This window comes from Glandiceps talaboti, chromosome 9 (genome assembly GCF_964340395.1).
Source record: "Glandiceps talaboti chromosome 9, keGlaTala1.1, whole genome shotgun sequence".
NCBI lineage: Eukaryota > Metazoa > Hemichordata > Enteropneusta > Spengelidae > Glandiceps > Glandiceps talaboti.
The window spans coordinates 20,118,169-20,129,977 of NC_135557.1; the positions used below are offsets into that span (position 1 = coordinate 20,118,169).

General features: G+C 34.1%; 1 long non-coding RNA gene across 1 annotated transcript; it reads right to left on the reverse strand.

Moving 5' to 3' along the window:
* Window positions 1–290: 290 nt before the first annotated feature.
* Window positions 291–11,196, reverse strand: LOC144440329 (uncharacterized). Its single transcript, XR_013481188.1, has 4 exons — window positions 11,075–11,196; window positions 4,622–4,733; window positions 1,988–2,097; window positions 291–1,341 (listed from the first exon to the last, which is right to left on the reverse strand). It is a non-coding gene; the product is annotated as an uncharacterized LOC144440329 (long non-coding RNA).
* Window positions 11,197–11,809: the final 613 nt, after the last annotated feature.

Consider the following 11,809-nt stretch of genomic DNA (forward strand, 5'->3'; position numbering starts at 1 on the left):
GGGGGGGCAAAAAGAGCAATGGGTCTAGAACCCATATGTACATGTAGACTCTGTGAACACACATCCCTAGGAATTACTGATATACCTTAAGTTATTACCAGATCTATCAAACACATCCAAAAACAGAAAACAAAGAACACTGTATATTCATTTTTAGTAAACTTCAATATTGAATTTCACTCAGAAATTACATAACATATAAATACAGTAGTAACTCGCTAACTCGCGGGTGTCCGGGTCCATCAAGAAACCCGCGACTTAGCGAGGGCCGCGACTTAGCGAGGTGCTCATTATATATTCATAACCACACATTAACACACGTCACACGTCAGCTTTTCTTCATTCTTCAGTAATGTGCAGATGAAACTAGTACTGTACATTATCGTACAATTGTGTGACTCTCAAAGCATCAATCGCGGCTAGACTTTCTTTTTTGTTTTTTGCACGGTCGACAAACTAACAGTACAACTTACAAGCTCACGCCTGGCGGCCATGGTAGGGCCAAGAAATGCTGTTGAATTTCCGGTTGCGGAAGTGCAGTTTTGACTTTTATATCATCGAATAACGGGATTTGTTTTATATATTCTAAAACAACAACTAATTTTTTATGTTTCTCAGTACAGTAACATTCCTAAATGATGGGGTTGAGTTGAGAAATCGCAAGGTTCGGCAACACGTGGCGTGATGCATGATGTCGGTAGATATATAAACATAGAGACGCAAGTGATGAACGTATTCAGTTATTCGTAGACCGAAATTTCGTTATATAAATGACGTTTTCATCAAAATTTTGAAGAAACAAAACGTTTTTAGGTGACTTCTAAATCAATCAAATCAAACGATATATTAATGCGAGACAAGCTTTAGTTTTTAATTTTTTTTTTTTGGACAATGTTCGAATTCGACTGACGTATCCTGCGACTCGATTCTAACACGATCAATGCACCGTTCACCAGCCAGACGAAAATGGTCGACGTGCTTGTTGACTAGCCGAGAAGTGCATAATGAACTTGTGAATGTGAGGCAGTCCGAATAAATAGAAGGCGATTGCTAACATCAAAGTCGAACCGCGACACCTTTTCATCGAAACACCAACGAGTTTGAAATTGGCAGGCGTGCCATTTGTTTAAAAAAATACACAAAGAGGAGTTCCGAAAACAATAGGAAAACTAAAGAAAAAATGGGATCCAAGGTGACACCCGCGACTTAGCCGAATCCGCGTCTTACCGAGGCGCGAGTTAGCGAGGGCCCACTGTATTACAAATCTCAGAATTATGACATGATGTATGTGAACCTGGTTGTAAAGTTACGCTTGTTTTCACATGTAGAGATGACTTTATTCTGTGGAGTAAAAAAAGAGAAGAAATGTCAACATTATATGACATAAGCAATAACTTCTACATAAACACAACCTGACAGACAGACAGACAGACAGACAGACAGACATACATACATACATACAGACAAGCAAATAGACTGACAGACAGGCAGAAAGACACGGGATGAGTGTATATAAGATGAAATTGAGAAAAGGAGTGACAGAAACATGTGGTAACAGGTTGAGAGTAAAAAATATAAACATAACTAAAGGAGAGAAATTGTAATAGTGAAAAAGAACAAATGTGAATGAGAGTACAACAGACAGAGAAGAGAAACAGAGGTGAATTGAGACAGACAAGATGACTATAAGAAAGTATGTGAGAGAGACACACACATGGAGACAGACTGAGATGGATGGATGGATGGACAGACAGACAGACAGACAGACAGACAGACAGGAGTTTGGGAGTGTCAGATGGTTACAGGAAGCAGATGTAAGAATGGGGGAGCGATGTGCGAGATTGCAAGAAAAAGTTAAAGCTCATAGAGATAGAACAGTGTGACTCTGACAGTAGGGTCAAACTATTAATTAATTAATGACTGTCATACTAAAAATAAACACTAAAACAATTGTTTATGAATCAGAAATTCTGAAACTATATCTTACCAAAGACATTCCTCTTCTCTCACTGGCAAGTATTGATATTTTTCACTCTGACCATTTCATCTTTCTGTCACTGTCAGTCTAAAACTAATGTAATCTTACATTCTAGAAATCTGTAAGACAAGGTAGACAAATGTTTATATCAGAATTGCAGTGATTTCAGAATAAATATCTAAAACTTTTGTAACATTACTGTACAAATATAAACTATTTTATTATTATTATTATAATTAAACTTTATTTCGGGAAAGAAAAGAACGCAAACACGCTCAAAAACATCCCATAGATAAAAACTATACTTAAAAAACCGGCAATTTAAAACAAGTAAGACTTTAAAAAGACAATCTGACAAATACACACATGGACAAATAAAAGCATTTAAAAATACAACAAATCTCTATACAGTTTATGAATCCCCGAATAGAGGATTGTATCGGAATTTAGCACTGCTGCAATTAAACTATTTTGACTGTTTTCGATACGTTTAAAAAAGTTGTACATCAATTTACGTCTTAGAGCCGCAAAAGTTGGGACTGTGTGCTGCACAAACATACAACTGGCACTGCAGTCACGTGAGTAACCCATCAGAATGCGGAACGCATTGTTATAACCAACTCTAAGGTTGTTAATGCATTTCTTGTTGTACAATGACCACAGCTGTGAGCAGTACATATTCGAACAAAAAGTTCTAAATAATGTAGCCTTAACCTCAATTGTACAGTGTGCAAACTTACGGAGTAAAATGTTGGCTTGGCTGTAAAAACATTTCATTTGGTGCTTGATTGCACTATCATCATGCATAGAGTCTGTCAAAGTATAACCCAAGTAAGAATGTTCATGAACAATACTAAGTGGTTTATCTCCAACACGGACTGAAGGTAAACATTCAACTCTAATTAAACATTTACGAGGCATAAAATAAATACATTTCGACTTCTTTGGGTGGAAAATAATGTCGTGGTCAACACCATACATTTCACAGATAGATACAAGAGAGCGTAGACCTGCAATTGATGGACATATAAGAGCCAAGTCATCAGCATACATAAGATGGTTTATCATTCGGCCACCAATATTGCAGCCCTTATAACATGACTTCAGCTGACTACTAAGATCATCCATATAAACGTTAAACAGATAAGGGGAAAGAATGCTACCTTGCCGAACGCCATTCCCAACAGAAAACAGTGACGACCTAGCCCCACCCCATTGCGTGAAGAAACGTTGCGTGCGATACCAGACCAATAATATACGAACAACATATTTTGGAATGCCCCGGTGAATGAGTTTCTTAAAAAGTAACCAATGATTAACTCGGTCGAAAGCTTTCGTTGCATCTAAGAAGCAAACATAAACAGGACTATTGTAATTATGATAGTAATTAATCGTTTCCTTAAGCAAGTAAATGCAGAGATCAGTGGAATGACCTTGCTTGAAACCAAACTGATAATCTTCGGTGGTGAGATTTGCTTTACAACGATCAAGAATGATAGATTCCAGGATTTTTGAAGCGGCAGTAGAGATGACGATAGGTCTATAGTTGTCTTTGCTAGTCAGATCACCCGTTTTGTCCTTAACAAGTGGTACGATTATGGTCGTCATGAAGCTATTAGGCAGATATCCATGCGACAGCATAGAGGAAAGAACAAGAGCTAACATAATGTGAAGTCTGTGGCTAGCATATTTAAAATGTTCACAAGAGAGGTCGTCAGCACCAGCAGCTTTACCATTTGGAAGACTGTTAATCGAGTGAGAAACCTCAGCACTGCTGATAGAAAAATTAATATCTGAGTTGTCAGGTGAATGCACCCAAGATTTAACCGAGTACAGTAACAGAAATCTTTCGACAGATTTCACACATTGAAATTAACAGCGCCCTCTATACATGATAAAACTGTTATCTCAATTCTTGGATGTCAGCAAGACAGATACTAGATAAATATTACTATTGTCTGATTTCACTATTTCTGGTAATAAAATTTAAGAATTCTCAGAACAATAAATCCATTGTTTTAGGGACATTGCAAATGTATTTTGACTGTAGACGTAATTCCAGTATTTTATACCACAACAGCATTATCTATTCTCAGTGAATTTCTAACTACAGATTGTAGTAATTATAACAATATATAGATATAGTGTGGTGACATGAACACATTTGGCTACCACATAACAACAGCCTAGCTAGTAAGACAGGATCCTCAAACATCATCAGACAGACAGGTTTGGGGTGAGAGTAGATATAGGATGAGATTGGGAAAGTGAGTGACAGAAAGAGTAAGTCAGGTTGAGAGTAAAAAATATATAGACGTAACTAAAGCAGGGGGGGGATTGAGAAATTATAATAGTGAAAAAGAACAAGGGTGAATAACGGTATAACAGACAGAGAAGAGAAACAGAGGCGAATTGAGAAAGACAGAAGATGGCTATAAGAAGGGATGAGAGAGAGAGAGAGAGAGAGAGAGAGAGAGAGAGAGAGAGAGAGAGAGAGAGAGAGAGAGAGAGAGAGAGAGAGAGAGAGACACACACACACACACCGACAGTAGGGTCAAACTATAAATAATTATTAACTGTCATACTACAAATGCACACTAAAATAATTGTTTACTAATCAGAAATTCTGAAACTATATCTTACCAAAGACATTCCACTTCACTCACTGACAAGTATTGATATTTTTCACTCTGACCATTTCATCTTTCTGTCACTGTCAGTCTAAAAAACTAATGAAATCTTACATTCTAGAAATCTGTAAGACAAGGTAGACAAATATTTATATTAGTATTGGAGTGATTTCAGAATAAATATCTAAAACTTTTGTAAAACTACTGTACAAATATAAAACTATTTTATTGTACAGTAACAGAAATCATTTGACAGATTTCACACATTAAAGGTGATTCAAAATGCTCACATTCACTATCGCTAATTTGCTAGACTACATGTTTGTGAAATGCATTCTGGTTTTAAAACTTTTCAAAAGCGTCTACAAACACCTTTTAGTCAGAAAGTGTGAGTAAATATCGGTAAATGTTGGTTAATAAGACATGTAGAGTGTAGTTTTTGTTTACTGATGTCTATTACAACCACCAGCAATGTATTTTTTCACAATGCTGTTGAGTTGTATTCACCTGTTGACTATGCTCGTCATAGGCTACGTGCTAACCATGTCTCTCTATGACGTCATAAAATCCTGTGGTCTAGGAGGGACCGGAAATACCCAAAAACTCTCGAAGTAAATCCGAAGGGAAGTGACTGAAAAAGGGTCATTTTAAGGTGTTTGCAGACGCTTTTGAAAAGTTTTAAAACCAGAATGCATTTCACAAACATGTAGTCTAGCAAATTAGCGATAGTGAATGTGAGCATTTTGAATCTCCTTTAAAATTAACAGCGCCCTCTATACATGATAAAACTGATATCTCAATACTTAGATGTCAGCAAGACAGATACTCGATAAATGTCACTTTTGTCTGATTTCACTATTTCTGGTAATAAAATTTAAGAATTCTCAGAACAATAGACTCATTGTTTGAGGGAAACTGCAATTTATTTTGACTGTAGATGTAATGCAGAATTGTATTTTGATATGAAACATTGCATTTTGCCATACTCTTAACTCTAGTCAGTTCAAAGACGACATTTATTGGGTTCTCACAAATGTCTATGGTTTAAAGTACAGAGTTTATATTTCTCAATCATTAATGATAGAGGTTGTACAGAGTTGTGGTTATTTAGTCACATGATTTGACAATATTAGAAGATAAATTAATGTCACTTTCGTCTGATTTCACTATTTCTGGTAACAAATTTTAAGAATTCTCAGAACAATAAATCCATTGTTTGTGGGAAATCAGGATGTATTTTGATTTTAAAAGATCTAATGCCAGAATTTTATACCACAACAGGCTCAGCATTATCTAATCTAATTAATCTCAGTCAGTTTCTATCTATGCAGCCTGGATTATCAAAGACACATTTAATTACCACAATACAAAATTTGAAGAAAAAAAACCTAGCCAGTATTAAACACAGGAGCCAAAAACAGCATAGCCCATAAAATTGGTTAATAGGGTGTGAAGTGAATCACTTTATAAGCTAACTAAAATTTTAACTTGTAAAGTAATGAATGAATAAATGATACAGACAGGCAACAACAAAATAAAAAAGTTTTCATGACATTAAAAAAACATTAAAAATTAAATAAGTCACCAACAAACACTGCTTAAATTTTACTAACAAACTAAAAACACATTGTAATATCTAAAACAAAAAAATAAATTTTCTTTTGTCATCATTTTATGTTGCCATGGTTACAGTGTTAAGATTTAATAACTTTCACACTTCAGAAAGACTAGACAATCAAAATAATTATCAGAATTAAACAATATTTTTAAAAAGTAGGCAAGAAACTGAAAGATGGATAATTATTGAAGTAGTAAACAAGAGTCAAACAAACAAACAAAGTCTATTTTGCATAAATTATTGATATTTTGATTACTGTGAAAAGTTTTAAATATTTCAAAAATCATGTTGCCATGGTTACAAAGTGCTAAAATAAATGAAGGTTTTATACTAGTTATTAACCCTTATTTCATTTTCAAGTTTTCTGATGAAAAGAATTTTGGCAAAATACATACTGGAATAAATCTGATATTTTACAAACAAACATCAAACTCTTGCATAAAGTCATAAAGAGTATAAATAAATAGTGATCACTGGGTTAATAAAAATAAGTGAAGTTCAAAGTGAACAATTAAAACAGAAATTTTCGAATTATTTACATTTCAGCTTTTTGTATTACCATGGTTACAGAGTTCAATTATCAATACACTGAACACACAAAATTCTAGATTTGGTTTCAATAAATTTTGGTAATAAAAATTTAATGTACCAAATGATTAAACACTAAAATAAAATGAAACAATCACTGAATCACGAAAAATAAGATAATTAAACAAACACTGGAGTAAATTTGCGGGAATTTCACAAACTAACAAACAAATCACCCTCCCCACAATAAAAATAAAATGGTTGGATGTATAATGTTTCATTAAAACTAAAAGAATGAAAAAATGTTTTAAATAACAGCTACAATAACATTTTTATCATTTTAGCATTTTGTGTTGCTATGGTTACCATGTAATAATTCTAGAATATATAACACTCAATTATTCTATCAAGTTACATTCAATTTACACCAAGAATTTTTATAGAAAATCAACTTTTCAGAATATTTATCATAATTCTAGTTGTTGTCTGCTAATTGACCTTTGACCTTTCCTTTTGTTATTCCAGGATTACCCCAGAAAGGCACTATCCGTAAATTCACAGGTGAAGGAACACAGCATGGAAAACTTCAATACCCTAGGGGACTATTCCATAGGAATAATGGAGACTTTGTTTTGTGTGATAGTGAAAATGATAGGATTTTAGTTTTGGATTGTGAATTGAATTGTAAAAGTGTAATTCAGTTCAATTCATTTGAGAAGTCATTCAATCCTTATGATGTCGTTGTGTCTAATAATGATATATTCTATATTACTGATTTCAATAACAACAGTCTGGTGATTTGTACTGAGAAATGTAAAATTATCAAAGTTCTACAATTTACAGATCAGGGTAAACATATCACACCCTATGCTGTATGTCTGTCAATGGGATACATCTATATTACAGATGGGTGGAATGATTGTGTATATTGTATAGATGGTAAATCCTACAAAGTTATTAAATCATCACATCCACTGTCTGGTGATGGTTGGTGGCTCTACTCTATCTGTGTAAATACAAAGGGTCACTTTATGATATCAGACTATCACAATCATTGTATACATATATTGGATAAAGATTTAAACAAACTCACAACACTGACCCATCAACGACGAAACTGATGCTGTGAACTGCCTTGACGAAATTTGTAAACATGTGACAAAAGACTTTCGACACCGTGGAGCTAAAACAGTAAAGAGGACATCTTGGTTTGACAATGAGTGTATGAATGCAAAACGATGTCTGCGACAGCATCTAAATCGTTTTAGAAATAATAGAAATACACAAAACTTAAGACACTACCTTGACGCTAAGAAACAGTACACACAATTTATTAAGTATAAGAAGAAAATTCATAATCAACAAAAAGTAGACAGATTTGTTGTATGTGCAAAAGAAAATAATTTGCGAAATTTTTGGAGCTATTTTAAAGAATTCGCACCTGGTTTACCAAAGACCATTCGAAAAGAGTCATGGTTTGAATACTTTGCAAACTTATTTGACCCCAAAATCCAAAGTGACGAAAGTTTTTCTGATTTTCATGCTCAAATCAAAACTAATTTGACAGAAATTAATGCAGATGTAAATATTGACAGTGATGTCAATTGTAGAATGTTAGACGAGCCTATTACAGTGGAGGAGGTCAACAATTGTATTCAACAATTAAAGAACAACAAAGCTCCAGGTGTTGATGGTATGGGTGGTGAATTCTTTAAAAACTCGCCTCAAGTTTTCGCAAATATGTTGTGTAACCTGTTCAATTTGTTGTTATCAAAATGTACCTTCCCACAAGAGTGGGTGAAAGGTATGATAACTCAAATCTTCAAAAGTGGTAGTCGTGAGAATCCCGGAAATTATAGGGGTATAAATTTACTTCCCGTTATTGGTAAGATATTTTGTTCCATTTTATGTAAGAGACTGGATTTATGGTTAAATGAAAACGGTCCTATCATCGAATTACAATCAGCCTTTAAGAAACAGCGGAGTACAGTAGATAATATATTTATTCTTAATACTATTATTACAGATTATTTAGCTAAGCCCAAAGGAAGAATGTTTTGTGCATATGTCGATTTTGAAAAAGCCTTTGATAGGGTACAACACTATCTACTCTTCTATAAGTTATTCAAATCTGGTATGAAGGGAAATTACTTTCGTACTTTAATGTCAATGTATAGCAATGTTCAAGCTTGTGTTCGAACACCTCATGGTTTGACTAACTTCTTTCATTGTAATTGTGGCTTACAACAGGGGTCTGTTATATCCCCACTTTTATTTTGCTTTTTTGTAAATGACATCGAAAGAGAATTACAAACCGAAAATTCTGCCGGAGTCTATATTGCTGGCCTAAATTTGCGGCTATTACTATTTGCAGACGATCTGGTCTTAATGAGTGATACCGTCGTTGGGCTGCAAAGATTATTAAATAAATTGTCCACGTATTGTAAACGTTGGCTCCTAAATGTAAATTATGCCAAAACTAAAATTATTGTATCTAAAAGAGGTGGGATAATTAAGAAAACTGAGAAATGGTTCTTAGATGGGCACAAACTTGACGTTGTCCCTTTTTATAAATACCTCGGAATCATTATGTCGAGTAGCGGCAAATGGTATTTAGCTCAGAAAACCCTTGCAGCTCAAGCCAGCAAAGCTATGTTTACTGTTAAAAACCAACTCGCTAAACTTGGAGACATACCAGTCAAAGCCGCGCTTAAAGTTTTTGATGGAAAAATATCACCGATACTCAACTATGCAGCAGAGATTTGGGGTTTTCATAAAGCAACTGACATTGAACGTGTCCATAGTAAATTTCTACGTTACATATTGGGTTTAAATCGACATACGCCAAACTGTGCTTCCCTTGCTGAAACCGGTCGTTTACAATTAATTGTTACCAGACAAATCAAAATAATCAAATATTGGTTTAAGTTGTTAAATTTGAAACCAGACCGCATCCTGTCTCTATGCTATAAGTATCAGTACAGAACGGCTGAAAATGATGTAAATTGTTGGGCCCTTGACGTCAAACACTTGTTATGTAGTTTTGGTTTTAGTGAAGTATGGCAGACACAGGGTGTTGGAAATGAAACTAGTTTTATCAATATATTCAAGGACAGGTGCAAGGATATCAATAGTCAACTAATACACAGTGAAATGTTAGAAACCTCTAAACTAGACATGTATTGTAATTTCAAATCTCTATTGACCTATGAGATTTACCTAGACGTAGTAGATAAAAAAGTGTTCCGCTATGCACTCTGTCGCCTTCGTACGTCATCTCATCAGCTACAAATTGAAAACTGTAGATGGGAAAGAACAAAACCCCCTAGAAGTGACCGGGTGTGTCCTTTCTGTCAAAATAGAACAATTGAAGATGAATATCACTTTTGTCTGGTCTGTCCTACATATGATGACGTAAGAAAGAAGTACATTCCAGATTATTTCTTCGACCCACCTGTTCTATATAAGTTCTTTATATTATTATCAACAAAACACGAACATTTAATTAGACAATTCTCACGTTATGTTCACTTTGCTTTTCAGAAAAGAGCTGAAATGATTGAAATGATTGGAAAAATCTAGATGATGGTAAACCACTGTACAACTTTTGGTTTATAAAGTTTTGTATATAAAGGCCGGTGGCCTAATATGATACGAATAAAATATTCATTCATTCACTGACCCATCAAGTCTTAGTGTACCCTAAAGGACTCTGTCTGGATCAGTTTGATAATTTGTATGTGTGTGAAGGTAATGGCAAGGAAGGCAAACTGTTGAAATTTAATTCACAGGGTGAATTTGTGTCACAAATAGCTGACAGTGAAGTGTTTGACCCATGGAGCATTGTTGTTACAGATGACATCATTGCATGGACAGAGTATGAGACTCACTGTGTAAAGATATTGTACCGTTAAAACAGAGATGACAACATTGTAGAATGTAGACTTCTAAATTTGATTTTGAACTTGAAAATGGTGAGATTTTTTCATGCATAATTTTATTATGCAGTGATGTACATATTTCTAAAGACATAACATTATCATACTGGAATAATGTTGTTATTTTGTGATAAAATTGTGACTAAAAGTTTCTATTTTGGATCAGAATTTGAGTTTACCTTGTATAAAATCGATCGGTTGGTAACTACAAGGTATATTTTTGAATTTTGAATTTTTTAATCATTTTTTTATATCACAGCACACAACAACACTGACCGGCTAATACACTGTAGCCCGGTAAACGTTATATCGTGCAGACTGTGATTAGGTTGTCATCTCTGTTTTATATTTTGATGTATGCAAGACATGTAAATTATCTTACCTGTACTTTGACTGAAGTGTTTCACACTTATTTCAGGTAAAAATTCCACTCGATGTCAGTTTTTATCGCTAGATTTAACGATTCTTTACCACAGCGACGCAGTACAGTACCAACACTCGTGTCGTACTGGAGAACTAATCCCTCACAGGTCTCATCCGACAGAGGGCGATATTCATCACAGACTAACATTCCTTCACACACAGACGACACGCTTCGTGAGGTGGCGAACTTGCGTTTTTTTATAGAATGTACAGTTGTGTTATGTATTTGTCTCTGTTTTAAGAGATTTGTTGTTATGATTTAATTAAATTTAATTATTTTTCTATCTTTTCAAAGATTTTAATGAGATGTTTTGATCACATTTTAGTAGAAAATAAAACCATTCATGACAGACATACAGCGTTTTTATGAAATGGGGAAATTGAAAGTACAATGACTGTTGTTTTAATTCAACATTTTGTAATGTATAATTTGTACTATATAGATAGAACTAGTCAACTTTATCAACTTTAATTTATAACAATAGATTAAGGAAGTGATTAAAAGTGAACGAAATCTAGTCAATTGTTTATAATTATCCAGTGACTATTTTGCAAGAGAAAACATCTAGTCAATTGTTTATATTCAGTGACTATTTTACAAGAGATATCACTTATACTGTGTACAACACAATGTATTAATAGAAGCATAAACTTTGCAAAGAAAGTGATTTTTGTTTTAATTTTATATGTAATC